Source organism: Palaemon carinicauda, chromosome 27 (genome assembly GCF_036898095.1).
Source record: "Palaemon carinicauda isolate YSFRI2023 chromosome 27, ASM3689809v2, whole genome shotgun sequence".
NCBI lineage: Eukaryota > Metazoa > Arthropoda > Malacostraca > Decapoda > Palaemonidae > Palaemon > Palaemon carinicauda.
The window spans coordinates 74212578-74236336 of record NC_090751.1 but is presented as its reverse complement, the minus strand read 5'-3'; positions in this window follow the sequence as shown (position 1 = coordinate 74236336).

Genomic DNA, 23759 nt, shown 5'->3' with positions numbered 1-23759 from the left:
GTCCACCTTACCTTCTCAGTTGGGAAGTTGGAGGCAGATATCGCTGGACGTCAGTTCAACGAGAATCTCCCAAAGCTGTCAGACTTTCTCTTGTGTAGGGAGCAAGAGACAAAAGAAAGACCAGCGGCATCTCTATCCCTACACAACTGTATGGAGATGTGCGCAGGCTTAAAGAGCACCCCAGGTATGAACATGGTCATGGCCAAGATGCACATGCCAACCTTTGTAAAGGACCTGTACGGCTTTATCAAGGCCAGGAGAGCATGCAGAGAATTTTTGTTTGCTGCAGCAGCTGTAAAACACGAACCCAGGAAGCTGATAGCTTCCAATATCTGGGGTAAGGACCTCTTCCCAAGTGAAGTGGTCAAGGAGGTAGTTGACAAAGCCACCACAGAGAATAGGAACCTTCTCCAGAAGAGGGGCATGTCTTCTAAGCGGAAGTCTTCCCTGGATGCGGGTCACTAGCCTAAGAAGAAGACCAAGAGACCTAGATTACCTTCTCGGCCTGCCAAGCAACAACATCCCACAGTCACCATGACCGCGGTGCCCCAAGTGGTGGCTCAACCGCAAACCACTTTCCAGATGGTACCTCAACAGCTGGTTGCCCAGTCACCAGCATTCAACCCTGCGTTTGAGAGGCAAACCACTACCTTTCGTCCCAAAGGTAGAGGCTCCAGACGGGGCTCCTCAAAACACCCCTCACAAGGTAGGGGAGGACGCGGTCAGGGAGGTAAATCCTCCGGAAAACAGAAACAATGAGATGCTTCAGGTAGGAGGGAGGCTCCAACAATTTCAGGATCGTTGGACCTTCGATCCTTGGGCCCACAGCCTAATCAAGAACGGACTTGGATGGAGCTGGCGCAAGGCTCCACCATCTTTTCCTCAATTCTTCCAACACTCTACCCCCTTACTGGAAGAATATACCCTAGAACTATTGAGCAAACGGGTAATAAGGAGGGCAAAGTCCATCAAATTCCAGGGAAGGCTGTTTTGTGTTCCCAAGGACTCAGACAAACTCAGAGTCATTCTGGACTTAACGCCACTCAAAAAATTCATCGAAAACAAAAAGTTCAGGATGTTAACCCTTCAACACATAAGGACCCTGCTTCCAAAATGGGCGTACACAGTCTCAATAGACCTGGCAGATGCTTACTGGCATATTCCAGTCAACTGCCCCCTCTCCTTCTACCTAGGATTCAGGCTACAGAAGAAAAAGTACGTCTTCAGAGCCATGCCCCTCGGACTAAACATAGCCCCAAGGATCTTCACGGAACTTGCAGACGCAGTAGTTCAACAACTACGCGTAGAAGGTGTTCAGGTAGCAGCGTACCTGGACGGCTGGCTGGTGTGGGCAGCATCCAGGACGACTTGTCTGCAAGCATCCAAGAAAGTGATCCAGTTCCTGGAACATCTGGGATTCAAGATCAACATCAAGAAGTCTCGACTTTCTCCAGCTCAACAGTTTCAATGGCTGGGAATCCATTGGAACTTGAAGTCACACCGTCTCTCCATTCCCCCAAGGAAGAGGAGAGAGATATTAGGATCTGTCAAGAGACTACTGAAATCTGACAGGATCTCAAGACGCCAACAGGAAAGAGTACTGGGCTCTCTCCAGTTTGCAGCAGTGACAGGCCCAGTGCTAAAAGCACAGCTGAAAGATGTGTCACAAGTCTGGAGAAGATACGCATCAAACGCTCGAAGAGATCAAAGAAGACCGATACCGACCTTACTACGATCACTTCTCAAGCCATGGTCGAAGGCCAAGAACCTAAAGAGGACCGTGCCCTTGCCACCACCTCCACCATCGGTGACCACCCACAGGGATGCCTCGACGGAAGGATGGGGAGGTCACTCCCATCAAAGGAAAGTCCAAGGGACCTGGTCTTATCTGTTCAAGACCTTTCACATCAACATTTTAGAGGGCATGGCAGTCCTTTTGACGTTGAAGAAACTCTCCCCTTGCAGATCAGCCCACATCAGGCTGATCCTGGACAGTGAAGTGATAATGAGATGTCTAAACCGACAAGGCTCGAGATCGCCCCATATCAACCATGTGATATTGGCCATCTTCCATCTGGCAGAAAAGAAAAGATGGCATTTATCAGCAGTTCACCTTCAAGGGTTCCACAATGTGACGGCGTACGCTATATCCAGGCTCAAGCCGAAAGAGTCAGAATGTTCCCTAGAAACAGACTCATTCTTCTTCATCTTACATCAAGTCCCGGAACTGCAGATCGACCTCTTCGCGACAAGCGACAACAAGAAACTACCTCGATATGTAGCCCCATATGAGGACCCTCTAGCGGAGGCGACGGATGCCATGTCCCTCGACTGGAAGAGATGGAACCGGATTTACCTGTTCCCTCCGACCAATCTCCCAATGAAAGTCCTCAACAGGCTGAGATCCTTCCAAGGAACAGCAGCTCTAGTGGCTCCCCAAGTGGCCCAAGAGCAACTGGTTCCCTCTGGTAATGAAACTGAAGCTAAGGCTGTTCCCTCTACCAAACCCAGCACTATCTCAACAGGTACAGAAGTCGACTGTCTTCGCTTCATCACAGAGAACCCAAAACCTTTATCTCATGATTTTCTCACATTAGCAGTTAAGAAAAGATTTGGGATCTCAAAAGGCAGTATAGACTTTTTAGAAGAATACAAGTCCAAGTCAACCAGAAGACAATATGAATCATCTTGGAAAAAGTGGGTTGCTTTCGTCAAAGCAAAAGGACCGAAAGAAATCTTAACGGACTTTTGTCTGTCCTTTATCCACCTTCATAAACAAGGTCTGGCAGCCAACACGATAACTACGTATAAGTCAGCTCTGACTAGATCTCTGCTATACGCCTTTCAAGTGGACCTGGCGAACAAAATCTTTAACAAGATCCCTAAGGCATGTGCTAGACTTAGGCCTGCAGCTCCTCTGAAGCCCATTTCATGGTCCTTGGACAAGGTCCTACACCATGCTTCAACAGTGAACAATGAAGATTGCTCTCTTAAAGATCTGACTTAAAAAGTCATTTTCCTGTTCGCTATAGCCTCGGGGGCTAGAGTTAGTGAAATAGTGGCCCTATCCAGAAACGAGGGCTATATTCAGTTCACAGAAGTGGGAGGACTGAATCTTTTTCCTGATCCAACCTTTCTTGCTAAGAACGAGCTACCCACTACGAGATGGGGTCCCTGGAGAATCTGCCCTCTGAATCAAGATGTCTCTCTGTGTCCAGTAGATTATCTAAAGGTCTATCTTCGAAGAACTTCAGACTTCAGGGGAGGACAGCTCTTTAAAGGAGAAACTTCAGGATCAAACTTATCCCTAAAACAACTGAGGGCGAAGATCACCTACTTTATTCGCAGAGCGGATCCTGACAGTACACCCGCAGGTCATGATCCAAGAAAAATTGCTTCATCACTGAACTTTTTTCAGTATATGGACTTTGAGCGTTTTCGCTCGTACACTGGATGGAAATCAGACAGAGTCTTCTATAAACATTATGCAAAGCAAGTGCATGAGTTGAACCATTTTGTGGTGGCGGCAGGTAGTGTATGAAAACCTGTCGTCTAGTAATGCGATGAACAGTGAATTGATTGGGACTATCAATTATGGGAAAAGGTGTTGACACCTTTCAGTGCAATACTTTTAAGTGAGTGTCACTATGGCGACACTAAAGACTGTTCAAATTATTTCAGGTGTAGAATTATACAGATAACACTTGTGCCGTGTGTACTTTACACAGTGTTGATAAAATCCAACATTACAGAAAAATATATTAGAAAAATTTATTTTCAAATTTAATTGTGGCACTAGTCATTCCTTCCCTTTCAGGTGGAAACAAAATTCTTTCTGTATTATGTTGCATAATTGTATATTTCTCTTTATATATGTTAACATATATTACACGTGTTACCTTATATTTAGTCATTTATCGTGAATAAATGTCTATTGATGTGTAATTGCGTCCTATTTCGTTCTACAATTATCACAAATAAAGTATAGCCAGAGTTTTCTTACCTAATTACCTAAGTAAAACATCATATTATTGTATGTTTGGACAATAAATATAGCTGATACTTTTGCTCCAACACATTATACAAACAGTGAGACTCTTGTATATCTGGTTGATGCGATGTTCCAACACAATATACAAACTGTGAGACTCTTGTATATCTAGTTGATGCTATGTTCCAACACAATATACAAACTATGAGACACTTGTATATCTAGTTGATGCTATGTTCCAACACAATATACAAACTATAAGATTCTTGTATATATAGTTGGTGTTATGTTCGTTCATACAATATATGCAAACCTTGAGACCCCTTTCCTACTGTCTAATATGACTCTTCCCTGCAGGGAGCAGAAAGCACTAACATTGCCTATGATTAGTGGTAATGACGTATAACTGTAACGTCATATGTCTCAATGGTCTGGATGACCATAGGAAAATTTGGCCCAAGGTTAAGGCACCTATAAAAATCCACAGATATAGTACTTTCCAGTAATTCTCTGGTAAACTTCCATCAGGACGACATGGCTTGAGCCAAAAAAACGGTTTTGAGCGATGCGAAAAATCTATTTTTGGGTGAGATAGCCATGTCGTCCTGATGGACCCGCCCTCCTTTTCCATAGAAAAGGCCTTGGCAAGATCCCTCCCAAAAATGCTATATCTGTAGCACCATGCTCAATGCTACAAGGAATAAGCGCCATTTTGGATATTCGTAATAGTACGGGAGAATAGGGTAACCTTGATAACGGCTCCCCTTCTGTTTTCGCCACTCTTCCCCCTCGAAATGAAAACGCTATTCGGGGTGAAGATTGCTATGTGTCGTATCAAGATATATTTCCCCTGATATTATGCAATATCCTTAGGAGAAATTTTGAGGATATTCGCACCAGGAGTTAGAATTCTGGAGACCTAAAAGTTAATTCTCTAGGAATATCACTGTAGCCAAATATCCCTTAGAAAGCTACATATAGGAACCTTCCATCAGGACGACATGGCTATCTCACCCAAAAATAGATATTTCGCTTCACTCAAAGTCCATTGATTGCTACAAGGAATGGGTAGCCACATTGGACCCTGTAGTAGTACGGGAAGGGGATCCACTGGGTAACCTTGATGACGGCTCCCCTTCAATTTCGCCACTCTTCCCCCTCAGAGCAAAAACTCTATTCGGGGTGAAGATTGCCATGTGCTGTATCAAGAAAAACGTTCCCTGATATTATGCGATATCCTTAACCCTGGATAGGTACGATGGGTCGTTTGCGACCCCGAGCGTCAAAAAAAAACAGGTTTTTCTCACGTGACTCACCCCCGTGACTGAATATGTGGGTGATCGACCTGCAGGAGGTGTCTCCCCTACACGCTCTAGTAGTGTCCAGATGTGCATTGCTGTAGCTGTACTCCTTCCCCGATTTCTGAGACGCGTCGGGGTCGTTCGCGACCGAGTTTACCCTTCTAAGGTAGTTTGCATAATTATCAAAGTTATTACGTATTATGAAATTGTCGTAGAATGGTGCAACTTGTATAGGTTATCAGTTGTGGAAAGTCTTGGTGGATTGTTTGGCTACCATGTGCATGATTTTTTTTTTAGTTAAAATGTCGTTCATCACCACGAGGACCATTTTACCGCGAGTGCCCCTTTTTCATTTTTTTTCATTTTTTTGCCAAGTCATTTTTCCGTAAGATATTGCCAAATAGGATCGTAAAACTTTTGCTTGTTTAGTGTTGGAAAGTGTGTCTAGATGATCTGGCTACCCATGCATGACTTTGTTTTTGTCAGATACGACGTAGTTATTGGTATATTGGGTATTTAACTGCGGTTACCAATTTCTGTTTTTTTTCAATATTTGTAAAAATTACTACGTAGTAAGGAATTGCCGTATATTATTCATTTTTTTTCATGTTTATGTGTTAGAAAGTGTGCCTTGATGGTTGGGCTAACACGTGCATGTCTTTTTTTTTATCTGAGATGCCGTATATTAGAATGTCGGGCATTTTACCGCGAGTGTCCCTTTCTCATTTTTTTTCATTTTTTTGCCAAGTCATTTTTCCGTAAGATATTGCGAAATAGTATCGTAAAACTTTTGCTTTTTTAGTGTTGGAAAGTGTGTCTAGATGATCTGGCTACCCATGCGTGATTTTGTTTTTGTCAGATACGACGTAGTTATTGGTATATTGGGTATTTAACTGCGGTTGCCAATTTCTGTTTTTTTTCAATATTTGTAAAAATTTACTACGTAGTAAGGAATTGCCGTATATTATTGATTTTTTTTTCATGTTTGTGTTAGAAAGTGTGCCTTGATGGTTGGGCTAACACGTGCATGTCTTTTTTTTTTATCTGAGATGCCGTATATTAGAATGTTGGGCATTTTTCCGCGAGTGCCCCTTTTTATTTGTTTTGCATTTTTTTGCTTAGTCATGTTACCGTAAGGAATTGGCAAGTAGTATCGCAAAACTTGTATTTTTATAGTGTTGGAAAGTGTTTCTAGATGATCTGGCTACCCATGCCTATTTTTTTTTTAGCCAGATATGGCGTATATATAAGTATGTGTTCGATTTTCCTGTGATTGCCATTTTTTCGTTTTTTCCCATTTCTTTCAAAATTACTACGTACTAAGGAACTATCACAGAGTAATATTTCATTTATGTTTATTTGTCGGAAAATGTGCCTTGATGGTTTGCCTAGCACGTGGCTGAAATTTTTTTTTTCTGAAATGCCGTATATTAGAATGGCCATTTTTCCAGGATTGCCCCTTTTTATTTGTTTTGCATTTTTTTGCTTAGTCATGTTACCGTAAGGAATTGGCAAGTAGTGTCGCAAAACTTATAATTTTATAGTGTTGGAAAGTGTTTCTAGATGATCTGGCTACCCATGCCTATCTTCTTTTTTTAGCCAGATATGGCGTATATATAGGTATGTGTTCGATTTTCCTGTGATTGCCATTTTTTCGTTTTTTCCCATTTCTTTCAAAATTACTACGTACTAAGGAACTATCACAGAGTAATTATTCATTTGGATGTTTATTTGTCGGAAAATGTGCCTTGATGGTTTGCCTAGCACGTGGCTGAATTTTTTTTTTCTGAAATGCCGTATATTAGAATGTTAGCCATTTTTCCGCGAGTGCCCCTTTTTATTTGTTTTGCATTTTTTTGCTTAGTCATGTTACCGTAAGGAATTGGCAAGTAGTGTCGCAAAACTTATACTTTTATAGTGTTGGAAAGTGTTTCTAGATGATCTGGCTACCCATGCCTATCTTTTTTTTAGCCAGATATGGCGTATATATAGGTATGTGTTCGATTTTCCGGTGATTGCCATTTTTTTGTTTTTTCCCAATTCTTTCAAAATTACTACGTACTAAGGAACTATCACAGAGTAATGATTCCTCTAGATGTTTATTTGTCGGAAAATTTTGTTTACTTTTTTTTTGATTGAATAATATCAAATTATTTTAGCTAAAATATTATATTGTTTTACATTTTTTTTTTTTCGATTTTATTTCCCTTCAAAAAAATTTTTTTGGGTCAGAATTTTAATTTTATAGTCGTAAAATAATCGACAATTATCCAGCAACCCACCATACAATTTTTATGCATATCCAATAATAATTAGATTAGTAAATAACACCTTGAAATTGACATACCCTTCCTACATTTCAAGTGGCAGATTAGGGAGTCTGAGTCAGTGTGGTTGGCGGCCATTTTGTGGACATATCCGAAGCGTAAGCTGCCCTATCTATATATATTCTTGTTCCCTATAGAATTTGTGATATTTTGGTATATTTTTACCTGCATAAATATCATATTATATATTAAATATATGTATTTTTTTACGAAATTTCTAAGTACTCAAAAAATTACCTTTAGATATGGCCCCTGATATAAATGTAATTTACAAAATAATGAAGATTTTTTTACATATTTCTATTTTAGGATAACATATGTTTATTCCCTAAAAAAATTAGCCACTTCCTATTTCATTTGGGTACCCAAAAAAATTCATGAAATTTGGACAAATTTTTTTGGCCAAAAAAAGTAACCCTTTTTTTCTCATTTCAGATCTTCACCTCCATGGGTCTGACTTCATCCAAAATACATCAAGATGTGTCCTAAACATTCAAGAATCAATTCCTAAAAGGATTTGTGTATATATGTATAAACTTTTTTTTTATGAATTTTTATGTCAGGTCTTTTTTTTCTACTTAATTTTTTAAAATATTTATAATAAATAGTTTTTCTGCAGATGAGTAGTATTTATCTTTACAGTTGTTTTAAGCATTCATTGAAGTTTTTTTTGGCAAAAGAAAAAAGGAGGTTACTGCAAAAACTGATTTTTCAAGAATTTTTTTTGGCGTCGGGGTCGTTCGCGTCCGAGTATACCCTTAAAGGGGTGTCCGAGGAGCGTACCTATCCAGGGTTAAGGAAAATTTTAAGGAGACCTAAAGTTAATTCTCTGGGAGTACCACTGTAACCAAATATCCCTTAGAAAGCTGCCTATAGGAAGCTTCCATCAGGAAGACATGGCCATCTCACCCAAAAATAGATTTTTTGATTTGCTTCAAAAACGGATTTTGAGCGAAGCGAAAAATCTATTTTTGGGTGAGATAGCCATGGCGTCCTGATGGAAGGTTCCTTTTTGGTAGCTTCCTTGGGTATATCACTACTAAATATTCCCAGAGAATTTAACCACAGGTTATCACAGAATTCTAACTTCTGGAGCGAGTATCCTAAAGGTTTCCCTTTTAAGACATCGTATATCAACAGGGGACGCATGTATTAACGCGCCACATAGCTATCTACACCCCAAACAGAGTTAACACTTCGGTGTGTAGGGGCGGAGAATAGCTGGGGAGCCGTTCCACAGCTAATCTCGTTCGTGGCTACTTTTGGTACTCGAGACGTAAACAAACGGGCGCCATTGCTAAATGACGTCACGTCCGTCCTCATCCTGAAGCCAGTTGCTTGCCGATCGCCATGATACAGCAGAGCAGGGTGGGACCTGAAAAACTGGACGAAGTAGCAGGGAGGGTCCATCAGGATGCCATGGCTATCTCACCCAAAAATAGATTTTTCGCTTCGCTCAAAATCCGTTTTTTGGGCTCAAGCCATGACGTCCTGATGGAAGAATACCAGAGAATCAATGTATCGTGGTAGATTTTCCCCTATTTGAGTAAGTGCCAAGGGCTTTGAACAGGGTAGCATAGTAATCTTAATAGAAGAACCGTAGGGAGGAGACCTTCCTGCCCCCCTGGTAGTGAAGTTCCCACGGGCCATGCCGAGATCAAAGTGGTTATCGAAGGGCTATTCTCCTTGCTAGAAGAACCTGAAGAACTTGGAGACAAGACTGAATGGTTGGCATTCATATAGGAACATTCTCAAGAGCAGACGAGTGGTGGTTAGGCACTGTATGTAGAGGAGAATTGTCTCGTCTCTAAGGTATGAAGAGAGTAAGTATTCGTATTGGAATATTACATTGCATAGGTGAATATATAGTAAGGGTTGAGACCTTAGTATCTTCATTAACCATAAGAGGAAGGGGATAATAAAACTATGACAGACATGTATTTCATAGGATAAGTAGGAGCGGATTGAGACGCACAAGTAATAAAATAAGAATTTTATTTCACAATTGCAGAGAAATTAAATGAATTGCAATAATATGTAAAGTTAATTTACAACAAATTATAATGTACATAGTAATAAAGACTTGCTCTTGAATCTGAAAGGGAATTTCAAATTTATTAGTAGGCACTCGTTCTCGAGGAACGTCAGTCTTTAAATAAAACACATCATGCTCTAGGCATGCGGCACTCGTGTGACGACTATGACATTTCACCTGGGATAAGAACAGTTATAAGAAAAGCACTAAGTGTTTTCGACATCACTACGTATCACTCGAGGGGCAACATAGGCACCCGAAGAGTTAGAGTCCCAAGTAACTCACTGTTCTATGCAGAGTTAGGTGCAGGTTTCATAACACTACCTGCGGCTACCACAAAATGTTTGACTTCGTGCACTTGTTTCGCATAATGTTTGAAGAAAACACGCGAGGACTTCCAGCCTGTGAAACTCTTAAGGCTTTCGAAGTCCATACTCTGAAAGAAATTCAGAGACGATGCAACTTTTCTAGGATCGTGACCGGCGGGTGTACTGTCAGGATCCGCTCTGCGAATGAAGTAGGTGATTTTCTCTCTTAGTTGTTTCAGTGACAGGTCGCTGCCCGATGTTTCTCCTTTGAAGAGTTAGCCTCCACCAAAGTCCGAAGTTCTGCGAAGATAGACCTTGAGGCTCTCTACTGGGCATAGAGAGGCATCTTCCTTCAGGGGGCATATTCTCCAAGGGCCCCATCTTTTGGTGGGTAATTCGTTTTTGGCGAGAAACGTCGGATCCGGGAAGAGGGTAAGGTCTCCTGAGTCAGTAAACAGGATATGACCCTCTTCTCTTGATAATGCCACTATTTCGCTGACTCGGGCTCCTGAAGCAAGAGCAAACAGAAATATAACTTTCTGAGTCAGATCTTTGAGAGGGCATGAATCATTATCCAAGTTGGAGGCGAAATGGAGCACCTTGTCCAATGACCAGGAGATCGGTTTCGGTGGGGGTGCTGGGCGTAGACGAGCGCATGCTTTTGGCAGTTTATTGAAGATGTCGCTGGACAGATCAATTTGGAAGGCATACAACAGTGGTCTAGTCAAGGCCGATTTGCAAGTAGAAATCGTATTGGCTGCCAAGCCCTGTCCATGAAGGTGAATAAAGAAGGACATGCAATAATCAATGGTGATTTCCGTAGGATTTTTTGCCTTGACGAATGAGACCCATTTTCTCCAAGATGATTCGTATTGCCGTCTTGTGGATTCGGTCTTGTATTCCTCGAGGAAGTCTAGACTTTTCTTCGAGATCCCAAACCTCTTCTTCGCGGCTAGGGAGAGAAAATCCTGAGATGAAGGACCTTGATTTTCGATGATGAAGCGAAGACAGTCGACTTCTGTACTTGCTGGGAGAGAACTGGGCCCGGGAGGGGGATCAGCGTGGGCTGCAGCTCCAGGACCAGGGGGTACCAGTTGCTCCGGGGCCACTTGGGAGCCACTAGGGCCGCTGTCCCTTTGAAGGTTCTCAGCTTGGAGAGGACTTTCAGCAGAAGGTTGGTGGGAGGGAACAGGTAGATCTTGGACCATCTGTTCCAGTCCAGAGACATGGCATCCACTGCCTCTGCCTTGGAGTCCTCGTACGGGGCCACATATCGAGGAAGTTGATTGTTGTCGCTCGTTGCGAAGAGATCGATCTGAAGTTCCGGGACTTGGCGAGAGATGAAGGAGAATGATCTTGCGTGTAGAGACCATTCCGACTCTATCGGGCTTGTCCGAGATAGAGTGTCCGCCGTCACGTTGCGGAATCCTTGTAGGTGAACTGCAGATAGGTGCCACTTCTTCCTCTCTGCCAGACGGAAGATTGTTAGAAGCACCTGATTTATCTGGGGCGATCTTGAGCCTTGGCGATTGAGACATCGAACTACCACCGAGTTGTCTAGGGTTAGACGAATATGGATCGAGGGAGGCGGGGAGAGTTTCTTCAGTGTTAGAAGGACCGCCATGGCCTTCAAGATGTTGATGTGAAACGTGTTGAATAGTGGAGACCATGTGCCTTGAGCCTGTTTTTGGTGGGAGTGACCTCCCCAACCCTCCAGCGAAGCGTCCGTGTGGATGTTGAGTGATGGAGGTGGGTGTTGAAGAGGGATGGACCTTTTCAGGGCCGTCGCTTCCGACCACGGCTTGAGGAGAAGTCGAAGTCTGTTTGGGAGCCGTCTCTTGAGGTCTCTTCGAGCGATGGATGCAGAACGTCTCCAGACTCCCGCGGCATCCTTTAGCTGTGCACGAAGCACTGGGTTTGTCACTGAGGCGAACTGTAGAGAGCCTAGAACTCGTTCCTGCTGGCGTCTTGAGATCCGTTTGGATTTCAGTAGTCGCTTGACAGACCCTGCTATTTCCTTCCTTTTCTTCTGGGGGATGGAAAGGCGGTGTGACTGAAGGTTCCACTGGATTCCTAACCATTGGAACTTCTGAGCTGGAGAGAGGCGAGATTTCTTCGCGTTTATCTTGAATCCCAGGTGTTCTAGGTACTGGGTGACTTTGCTGCAGGATTTTAAACAATCCTCGGGCGATGGAGCCCAGACTAGCCAATCGTCGAGGTAGGCCATCACCTGGACGTCTCGGAGGCGGAGCTGTTGTACTATGGCGTCCGCCAGCTTTGTGAAGATCCGAGGGGCCACGTTGAGGCCGAAGGGCATGGCCCTGAAGGCGTAGCTTTTCCTTTGGAGTCGAAATCCTAGGTAGGAGGAAGCGTGATGGTTCATTGGAACGTGCCAGTAGGCATCCGCCAGGTCTATGGAGACCGTGTAAGAACCTCGAGGCAGAAGGGTCCTTGTCTGTTGAAGAGTCAGCATCTTGAACTTGTTGTTCGCTATGAACTTGTTGAGGGGGGATAAGTGCAGAATGACTCTGAGTTTGTCGGAGTCTTTCTTGGGGACGCAAAACAGTCTCCCTTGGAACCTGGTGGACTTTACTCTCCTTATCACCTTCTTGTTCAAGAGGTCTAGAACATATTCTTCCAGAAGGGGGGTTGATCGTTGGAAGAATTGCTGGAAGGTTGGGGGTGGTTGAGTCCAACTCCAGCCTAGACCTTTCCTGACGATGCTGTGTGCCCAGGGATCGAAGGTCCAACGATCCTGGAATTGGCGGAGTCTTCCTCCCACCGGAAGCACTTAATTGCTTCTGGTGTCCCGAGGGCTTACTGCCTCGGCCGCTTGCTCCCTTTCCTCCTCTGCCTCTGGAGGGACGACGAGATGCGTCTCTGCTTGCACCCCTGTTTGAGCCTCTACCTTTGGGACGAAAGGTAGTTGTCTGTTGTTCAAAGGCAGGGGTGAAAACCGGTGACTGGGACAAAACCGGTTGGGTGACCAACTGAAAGGTCTGTTGTGGCTGAGCAGCCACTTGGGGAGTAGCGGGCCCCGGAAACTGCCGTCTCTGTTGACGTTGCTGGGGTTTTTGCTTGGAGGATTTCCTCTTAGGTTGAGGGCCATCGTCCTGAGAGGATTTCCTCTTTTTTGACATGCCCCACTTGTTGAGAAGGTTCCTATTCTCAGTGGCAGCCTTGTCAGTGATCTCTTTCACAAGATCGGAGGGAAAGAGGTGTTTACCCCAGATGTTGGAGGAAATCAGCCTCCGGGGTTCGTGTCTCACAGTGGCACTTGAAAACACGAATTCTCGACAGGCTCTCCGAGCCTTCATGAAGTTGTACAAGTCCTTTACCAGAGTCGCCATGTGTGATTTGGCGAGTACCATGTAGTGGTCGGGGACTCTGGTGTCACCAGCCATGACGTCAAGTTGTACTTGGAGGGACATGGATGCTGCGAGCCTTTCCTTCGTGTCTTGTTCCCGACGAAGGAGATGGACATTGAGTTTCGGGAGGTCCTCGTTAAACTGACGTCCAGCTACGTCAGGGTCTAACTTTCCCACCACGAAGGTATGCTGGATATCCTTCCAGTGTCGAACGTCGGGGGGAGTCACCATGGAGAAGGGTCTGCACTCCTCCAGTGCAGGACAGGGTTTCCCTTCTTCCACTGCCTTGTGGCACGCAGCGAAGGCCTTTTCCGTGAAGGGAAGGACTACGTCGTCGGGTGCGACGTAAGTAGGGTGCTTCTTGCTCAGGGCCGGAAGCTTAGAGCAGGTAAAACCCCTACTTTTGAACGCGTTGGCTAGCATAGCCTGAGCCTTCGGGAGATCGAACACTATCACCTCCTTGGGTTCGGTCTCTTCTTTAGAGGCAGGTTCAGAACGAAGCCGGACGTAACAGTCCGGGTAAGCCTCAAAGCTCGGGAAGAACTCCACTTCTTCCAGGGGAACTGTGCCGATCTTATCGCTGATAAAGATCCTGCCGGTCGCGATAACCATATGCTCAGCATACCTCCAGGGGGTTGGCATGTGAGCATGCAGGGAGGTCCTTAACCGAGATCCTCTTCGGTTCTTTGGACCTTCCCATGGACCTGATGAACTCGTGTGTCACTTGAAGCTTCTGTTCCATAAGGGCTTCTATCATACGGAACCTCTCCTGGGCGGATGGGATGGGATCCGGGGTAGCGGAGGTAGATGGGAGAGACACTTCCGTCGGTGTAGGAGTAGGGGCGGGGATGGAAGGCGGAGCGACCCCCTGCTCTGACTCGGTGTAATCCACCTTGGGCCATGAGGGTCCTCTCCGTGTCCTCCGAAATATCCGACATACGTTCATCGTTTTCGGCATCCAGGCGACACTCGTGCATGGACTGGGCCATGACGACATCGGGTTCCACCGTGATCTGGACGGTGGGGATCTGATCTTTGGGGATCACAGAATCTGGGGAAGCCTTTGGTAACAATAAGGCCCTCATATCTTCAGTGGCAAGGTACGGTCCAGTGGCGTTCTTCTGGAAGCCACGCACCCACTTGCGTAGCTTATCTCGAGAACCGTCCCTAATCTCCGCTGAGGGAGGGTTATTAAACGCATCGACCAGGCGATCCTGGCAGACCGTACAGTTCTGCGAGTCCCAGAACTTCAGATCCCCTTTCTTGTTGGCACAAGGGGCGTGGGTCCTACACGCCGTGTGTCCATAGAAGTGCGGGCGCTTCACTGCACAGAAGCTGTGGTCACACTTCATTTGCTCCTCCTGTAAGAGAAAGAGAACATGAGTATGGGGGAGTCATAAGAATGACTCTTAAACTAAAGTTAAATATTAATTAATTAATTTTAACTTGACATTAGGTGTGATGCACAGAGGATGGGCTGAGAGAAGGAGAAAGATACATACTCCGTGTAACTCGCCCGGCTGGTTACCGTGACCTTCACCCATAGACAATCTGCTGTGAACGAAGACACAGGATAGAATACAGAATGGAATGCCCGCAGGGCAGTGTGAATTCTATTGGAAATTGTCAAGGGTATACGGCTAGGACTGAGACCACTCAGACACTAGAATTGGGAACTAGAAGATCCCATAGGGTAACGGTTTCCGGCAACCAGCCGTGCTAAGATACACACAGCATGCTGGAAATCTGTGATATGCAAGAAGACAGCATGGTTACTAATAGAACGGTAAGATAATACCATTCCATTTACGTAACCAAGTCATCTGGTTGCGATGTAGGGCTATCAACATCAGATGATAGCTAGTAGAAGGGGTGCAAGTCGTCTTGACGCCTCCGGAAGGTTCCGGCAGACCGCCGGCACGCCGGAGGCCGCTCCAGCAGACTTTCTGGCATTAAGGAAGACAACATTTAGAAGTCAAGAGTAATACCAGGGTGGCGGCCGCTGGCACAGCGGCGGCACGCCGGCAGGGAGCGGCGGTTCCGGCAGCCGGAGGTAGCCGGCTTGGTGACAGGGGCAAGGATGGTTATAGCAGAATTGGAGTGCCGGCAGTGGATGCCGGCACTCCGAGGGCCGGCCGGTGGACGGACGACTGAGGTTATGAGGAAGGAGGGAAGGCCATCGGCTAGCCCCGGCGGTAGGCGGCAATCCCCCGGCACGCGGGGGACTGGCGGCACAGAGGGTAGGGGTAAGTCACCAAGGTAGGAGGTGGTTATCACCGACAGTAGAGGCGGCAAGGGACCGGCACCCGGATAGAGAAAGAGACAGAAGGGGGGATGTAAGGGTACGGTCACGGACCCCAGGACATCCCACCTGAGTGAGTGTACCCATGATAGGGGCTAGCCCTATCACCCAGAAGCCAGGGCTGCAGAGGGCCGGGGGCTAAGGGAGCCCAAGGGAGGGCAGGGAACACTCAAAGGGGGGGGGGGGGAGAACCCCTATAGACAGAACGCATCTAGTGGCTAACCTCATAGGACACTATGAAGGGTATATGTACCAGAGCGGACTGTATACAGGAGCTTAAGGTAGCCCTACAACTCCACCCTAGGGAGGAGTTGTAGGACAGGGGACAGATGGGTAAAGACTAACCTAACCATAGGCTAGGCCATACAAGAGATAGGTGGGGAGGGGAGAAGAGAAGAGTCTTCTGCGGAGGGGAGTCTGTACCAGAGCGGCCACCAAGGAAGGGAGGACACTCCCTAGCCTAAGGTAAGGCAGCCTGACTGAAAACGGTGCATGGGTATCGTTTCAGCAAGGAACAGAACTAACCTCTCCGAAACCTAACCTAGAGCAGGGATGTCACACCCTGAACTAGGAAGGACAGAAGACGTATCGCTATTGCAGGAAAGGTCGGAGACCTAGCCCTAGCAATAGAGGAAGGACTAGCCGTTCCTCATCCTCGGACGCAACCCTAAGGGGGATCATTCCCTTAGGGGGGACAGAGAAGCGATATAGTACTCTGAGAAGAACTTGACTCCCTTACATGGTAGGGGGGAGCAAGACTACACAGAGGGGGAGCCCTAAGGCAGGGGGTGAAGGAAGCATATAGGGGTCCTACTGGTAGGTTAGGTTAGAAAGATACACTATCTAACCTGTCCCCTATATGGTCCCTGAAGGCGAAAAACACTTGCATCACAGTCAATAGTATTGTAAAATAATGCCACTATCTTCATAAGTAACCTAGGATCACTGATAAAATCATGCATGAACACTGATATAGGCACTCTGGCCTAGGGGCTATACTAGCCAACTGGTATGGGGTCAGGTGATGACCGATAAACGAGCGTCAAAACACGATATAAAAGTTCCTAGCTATGAAGACTAAATAACATAGTATCGATTAGTTAATGAGACCGGAAAAGCTGTTGAGGCTATCTAAATAAGGCATGCGAAATCAACAGCGACGCCATAAAATGGCCGGTCCGGTGGAGGCACAGCTCTGCCACAAAACATCAAATATCTCGAAAAGTAAAATTTACTTTACGGTCAGAGCTTATTTAAACAATACTGGAACCTTGTACTCAACTTTCCAGAAGAAGGCGAGGCCGAAGGTAGCGACATGACGAAGATGCAGGTTGATGAAAATGCGTAAGGGAAAATCCGTCTTAGCAAGGCAAGCTACTAGAAGAAGGATGAGGACGGACGTGACGTCATTTAGCAATGGCGCCCGTTTGTTTACGTCTCGAGTACCAAAAGTAGCCACGAACGAGATTAGCTGTGGAACGGCTCCCCAGCTATTCTCCGCCCCTACACACCGAAGTGTTAACTCTGTTTGGGGTGTAGATAGCTATGTGGCGCGTTAATACATGCGCCCCCTGTTGATATACGATGTCTTAAAAGGGAAACCTTTAGGATACTCGCTCCAGAAGTTAGAATTCTGTGATAACCTGTGGTTAAATTCTCTGGGAATATTTAGTAGTGATATACCCAAGGAAGCTACCAAAAAGGAACCTTCCATCAGGACGCCATGGCTTGAGCCCAAAAATCCGATTTGTACCTTCTAATAACAAATTAGGAATGGTTTTAGCTGTTTTTTCAGACATGATACATGAGCTGCTGTGTCAACTTGCATTACAATTGGTTTACCATTTATGATCACTACTACCAATATGTGTTTTTTTGGACCGGGCCGAACTGGCAACCCACTGGCACTCAGTGGAGTTGAAGGACGGCAGACAGGCATGTGAAGGTTAAGCCAACACCAAAGGGATAGAGGGGATGGGGAGAGAGTCCTGAAGGGGGTGTATGGGGGGAGCGTAGTTCTCACCAACACCCCCAGAGGGGTGGAGATTCTGTTCAGGGCTAGCCTGTCTAGGTAGGAAGAGTCCATTCTCCAGCCTAGGGTAGGTTAGCACAGAGTAGGTACAGCACTAGTGTCCTGTCCTAAACTATAAAGAAGCAGAATCCCACTGACTGCCTAACCTAGGCTAGGTGAGCTAGTCTCCTAGACCAGGAAGGGCAGGGGGAGGACAAGTCGCTAGGCCACAGGGAGGACGGGACTTAACCCAACCAAGTGTGGACTAGGGGGAAGGGCAGAGCCCCACCACCTTCACCCTCCAGCAGGGACCCGAAGGAGAGTACATTCTCCTAATGGGGGCTGGGGGGCGAACGACTGGTACTCTGAGGTTCCGTCCCAAACTCAAAGCGCATGAACTATGGTAAGGAGTGGGGTAGGAAAAATCCTAGCCTAACCTTACCCGAAAGCATATCGAGGTAAGGAGGGGTAGGATGTAGCCTAGGCTGCCTCAGAGGGAAGAGATTACCTTAGGAAAGGTAACTGGGGAGGTAAGGGAGTATACAATAGCCCCAGCGTTAGGTTAGGGGTAAGAGAGACGACTACCAATATCACCGAAACCCATTGTATACTCCCTAGAAGGCGAAATAACATCTGTGCAATCACTGAATCTTGTTTGTATAAATGCCTATGTCTTCATTTATAAAATAACACTAGGAACACTTATTATATCATGCAAGAAGTAAACATGAACACTAGGCTATCAAGCCTAGGGGCTAGGCTAGCTATCTAGCATAGGGTAGGCTAACATAGTTGCCTAAACGAATACTAACGCATAATATAACTAACTCCTACCAATGTAGACTAAATAACTAATGAAGTTATTAGTTGTAAGACCGGGAAGGTTGCTCTGGCTAACTAAATAAAGCATGCAAGGCGAGCAACAGCGTCGAAACATGACGCCTCAGGTCGGGGCACAGCTCAGCCACAAAACACGAGAATTAAAGATAAAAAGTCGTTACTTTACGGCTGGAGCTTATTTATACAGTACAAGAATATGGTACTCAACTTTCCAGAAGAAGGCGAGGCTGAAGATTGCGACATGATGCAATAAAATAGCGAACACTGGGAAAAAACATTCTGTCAGGATCACTACAGAAACAGGAATAAAGCACACAGATGTGACGTAAACCAAGATGGCGGCCAGCTACGGCGGCCGTTTGCTTACATCGCTAAGTACCGTAACAGTAACGCAGGAGGAGAGTTTTGTAACGGCTCCTCCTGATACTTGCCACAATTCCCCCTCGAAGCGTAAACGCTATGTGGGGTGCAGATAGCTATGTGGCGTGTCAAGCATACGTCCCCTGTTATTATACGATATCCTAAAGGGAAACCTTATGGGTACTCGCGCCAGAAGTTAGAATTCTGTGAAACCTTTAGTTTAATTCTTTGGGAATATCTACTGTAGTCATATATACCCTCAGGAAGCTAATGAAGGAACCTTCCATCAGGACGTCATGGCTATCTCACCCGAAAATAGATTTTTCGCTTCGCTCAAAATCCGTTTTTCAAACATGATACATCAGCTGCTGTATCAACTTGTATTACAGTTGGTTTACCATTTATGATCACTACTACCAATATGTGTTTTTTTGGGCTCAGGCCATGTCGTCCTGATGGAACATTCCTTTAGGCAGCTTTCATAGGGAAATTTAGCTACAGTGATACTCCCAGAGAATTGACCATAGGTCTCATGAATTCTAACTCCTGGCGTGAGTATCCTTAAAAATTTTCTTAAGGACATTGCATAATATGAGGGGGACGTATTTCTTGATACGACACATGGAAATCTTCACCCCGAATAAAGTTTTCGCTCTGAGGGGGAAGAGTGGCAAAATTGAAGGGGAGCCGTCATCAAGGTTACCCAGTGGATCCCCTTCCCGTACTACTACAGAGTCCAATATGGCTACCCATTCCTTGTTTAGTAGCGAATTGCGCACTGTGTACTCCCGCTTGCTTTCACTGTTTTTTGTCACTAAAACGAAGATTTATCACACATTCTCCAACATCTTCAGCCTCTGGAAAGTTGAGTATTTAATCTTTCCTGTTTATAATTTTCAGCTCCCTTCTCACAGTTAAATTAGCATAATTTAGGTGTGTTTATCGGAGCTTAGCCGGTAACCATATATGCCTTATCTAGTCAGTAGAACGACTTTCCCGGTATTTAGCTTTATTGAATTATAGCTATTTAGGCAAAATTATACTAGTGAAGATAAGATCATGCACAAATATTTCCTCTTCCTTAAATGTACCGATCGTATACGTTAGAGTCTCGGTGAAATTGCATAGCCGAGATCTCGACCCGCGCTAGGCTAACCTAGCCTATGCGCTTTAATATACTTTTGTACATTATCCCCGTTTACCCTTGTGTATCGTTTTATCATTTCAACAGGAGATAGTATATCTCCTAGAATTCATTATATAATTCAATACTCGTCTCTTTTAGAGATTTAAGGGTAAACCCTTCCTTCCCTTGCCATTGAGTAGTGTACTCCGTCTTGATTAGGCTAGGGTTTCTGTCTTCCCTTTTTGCCGGTGAGTATCCCGGCTTTGATTTACGACAGTAACACAAAGTATTCAGTCTTTATGCCGGCAACTTGGCTGCCAAGGGAGTAGTCACTCCCCTGCCGGCTTACAGTTGTAGACATAAGAAGCCTAGCTTCCCTAGCCCGCATCCGAAGTGGTAGTACACTGCCGCCACCTTCTCCCTTGCGGTCTAGAAGACAAGTCTTGTTTCAGCTAGGTCCTGGGCTGAAGAATCGATATTCTTCTGCCGCCCAAGACGGCACCGGCATTGAAACGATGTTTCTGAATTGTGACCGGAAGTGGCCATCAATTGTGCCGCCTTCTCCCGACACAACACACAAGACCCTTTCCCTTCTCCTCCCCGTCCTTTAGCGATGGCCTAGCCATAGCAACATCTTTGGCCGGTGTCCTACAATCTCCCCGCTTGCCAGGTGGGTTGTGGTGCTTGCCGGGCTCCTACATAGGTGGCTTGATTGCCGCTCCGACCTTCCCCCTACGGACGCAAGGCTCCGGGAACGGTTGTGCCGGCCATGACGGCTGCCGGTGGGAGACCCTTATGTCTCTGAGTGTTCTTCAGTCCTCTCTTGGACTGCCATCCATATTCCTGGAACCGGCAGAGTAGCCGGCAACAGATCCTTTGGTTGGGTGGAAGCTAGAATGATTCATTCCCCCCTTCCATTTGAACCCTCATTCTGGAAGAAGGCAGTAGGGACAGTAGTACCTACACCCTTATTTATTGTACTAAACTATAATAATGAGGTATCCCTTCTCTCTATGCTTTCTGTCTCTCTATCAGCTAGTGCCGCCAGGTACTAGCCTAGCTAGCAGCATGCCGGCAGAACTACATTATAAGCTTATACAGTAGCCAGTATTTCTGCAGTATAGTACATACTGCAGGCAGAAGACCATAGTATATATTATACAGTAGTTTATATTTTCCAACATATTCTGTGTGTCCTCTCACAATCCATTGTTGAGACCAATTATAATATTGAAGTGAAGTATTCCTTCAATACCCTGATGAGCCATAGGTCATCAGATCTTAATATTTTACCCTACAATATTAATATTCCTTTATGGAAGGGTTAGTGCTAGTATACACTAATTTAACTCTAGAGATTAGAGCCCTTCTACTCTACTTTTCCTTAGATAAGGAAATTCTAAATATTAATATTGAGGGAGGTCACAGCAATTGTCTGGACAGGAGGCACAGGTATGTGTCTTTCCTATTTTCTTTCTAGCTTACTATCCTAAGCTATAATAGTAATACCATTTTATGCATGTATATATGAATATAATTTATCAAGTGTGATAAATTACCAAATACTCATTTCATTTTCCTTTCTTTACAGGAGGAGCCAAAGGTGAAATACGAGGTGATGTACTGTAACCACAAAAGTAAGAACTTTTCTGGTCACACTTTGTGCAGGTCTCATGCCACCTGCTCAGTCGCAACTGAAACCTTGAGGTATTGGGACCCCAAGGACTGCAACGTCTGCTCGGCCTTGATGACCGAGGGTTTCGGTGATCCCAAGTCGACGGAGTCGAGGGACGCTGCGAGGGGAAAGTTTCGGAAATGGCTACGAGGATTCCAGAAGAACTCTCCGGGACTGTACCTTCCCAATGACATGATGAGAAGCATGCTGTTCCCGAAGGCAGCAGCTGATGCCGTGGTACCCCAGGCACGACCTGAGCCTCTTTGCGTCCAGATCGCAGTTGAGGCCGACATCAACGAGGCTATGCAAGGCATGGACATCCATCAGGAGAGGATGTCTGAAGTGTCCACTGACACATGAAAGGATCTCCTTCAAGAGGATCCTGAGGAAGAGCTGGCCCTACCACCAGGAGGAGACGAGGATCTCAACTCGACAGAAGCGGAGGACCCCCCTCTGCCTGTGTCATCATTCCAGCCGACACCGTCTACGTCTTCGGCTCCTACCCCTCCATTAGACTCACTGGGTCAAGCAGTTATGGCCCACTTTACTATGCTAATGGACGCTCTATGTAAAAAAACTCGGACATGAAGAAGGAAATGACGAAGGAGTTCCGTGAAGCTACTCGGATCGTCACTTCCTGAGGGTCTTACCAGTGACCCAGAGTAAAGGACCTGCCACCCTGCACCGAAACCAATCCTTGGAGGTATGCGAAGTTCATGCCGATTACAATCGGCAAACTCTACATTTCGGAGAAGATGGGAGCCGTCCACCTGGACGACATCGAATTTTGGCCAAACTTTGCGGCTTTCCCGGAGTGTTTCATCTGGCTGAAGAGTGAGCCAGAGTCTAAAGAAGAGACGGAACCAAAGAAGGTCATGGTTTCCGACCACGACAAGCACAGGCTCTCTTGATGAGTAGCCTGAAGAAGGCAGGGTATACTAACTCAAGAGTTTCTGCACTGAGTAAGAAACACCCTACTTTTCTTGCTCCTTCTTCAAGAGCCTTCTCCTTCTCGTCGAAGGCTCTTCAAAGTGTGCTAAAGGCTATTGATGCAGGCAAACCATGCCCTACGCTAGAGGAGTGTAAGCCATTGTCTCTAGCCTTGCCCACAGATGAGAAGGAATAGAAGGAGGTCCACCTAACCTTTTCAGTCTCGAAACTTGATGCAGACATCGCAGGACAGCAGTTCAGCGAGAACCTACCGAAGCTATCGGACTTTCTCCTGTGAAGAGAACAGGAGACAAAGGAGAGGCTAACTGCTTCTCTTTCCCTCCAGAACTGCATAGAGATGTGTGCAGTCGTTGACAGCACCCCAGATATGTACACAGTCCTGGCCAAGATGCACATGGCCACCCTCATCAAGGACTTGTACGGTTTTGAAAAGACCAGGAAGGCCTGTGGGGAGTTTGTGTTTGCCAATACAATGGTCAAACACGAACCCAGGAAGCTGATTACTTCCTGTATCTGGGTCAAGGACCTCTTCCCAAAGGAAGTGGCCCAAGAAGTAGTCGAGAAAGCCGCCACGGAGAATAGGAACCTTCTCCAAAAGTGGGGCATTTCTTCAAAGAAAAAATCTTCCCCTGATGCTGGTCCCCAACCTAAGAGGAAGACGAAGAAGCCAAGACTACCCTCTCGGCTTGTACAGCAACATCCCACGGTCACCATGACCACGATGCCGCAAGTGGTCACTCAACCACCGTCCACCTTCCAAGTGATGCCTCAACAGCTGGTAGCCCAGTCACCAGCCTTCAACCCAGGTTTTGAGAGGCACACCACTACCTTTCGCCCGGAAGGAAGAGGATCTAGACGGGGCTCCTGTAGAAACCCCTCACGAGGCAGGGGAGGACGAGGTCAGGGTGGCAAACCCTCAGGACCATCTAAGCAATGAGATGCTCCAATTAGGAGGGAGACTCTGCCGCTTTCAGGATCGTTGGACCTTCGATCCCTGGGCCCACAGCCTAATCAAGAATAGACTAGGAAGGAAATGGAACAGATCTCCACCTTCATTTCCTCAGTTCTTCCAACACTCCACCCCCTTACTGGAAGAATGTACCTTAGAACTCTTGAGCAAAAAGGTTATAAGGAAAGTAAAGTCCATCAAATTCCATGGAAGGC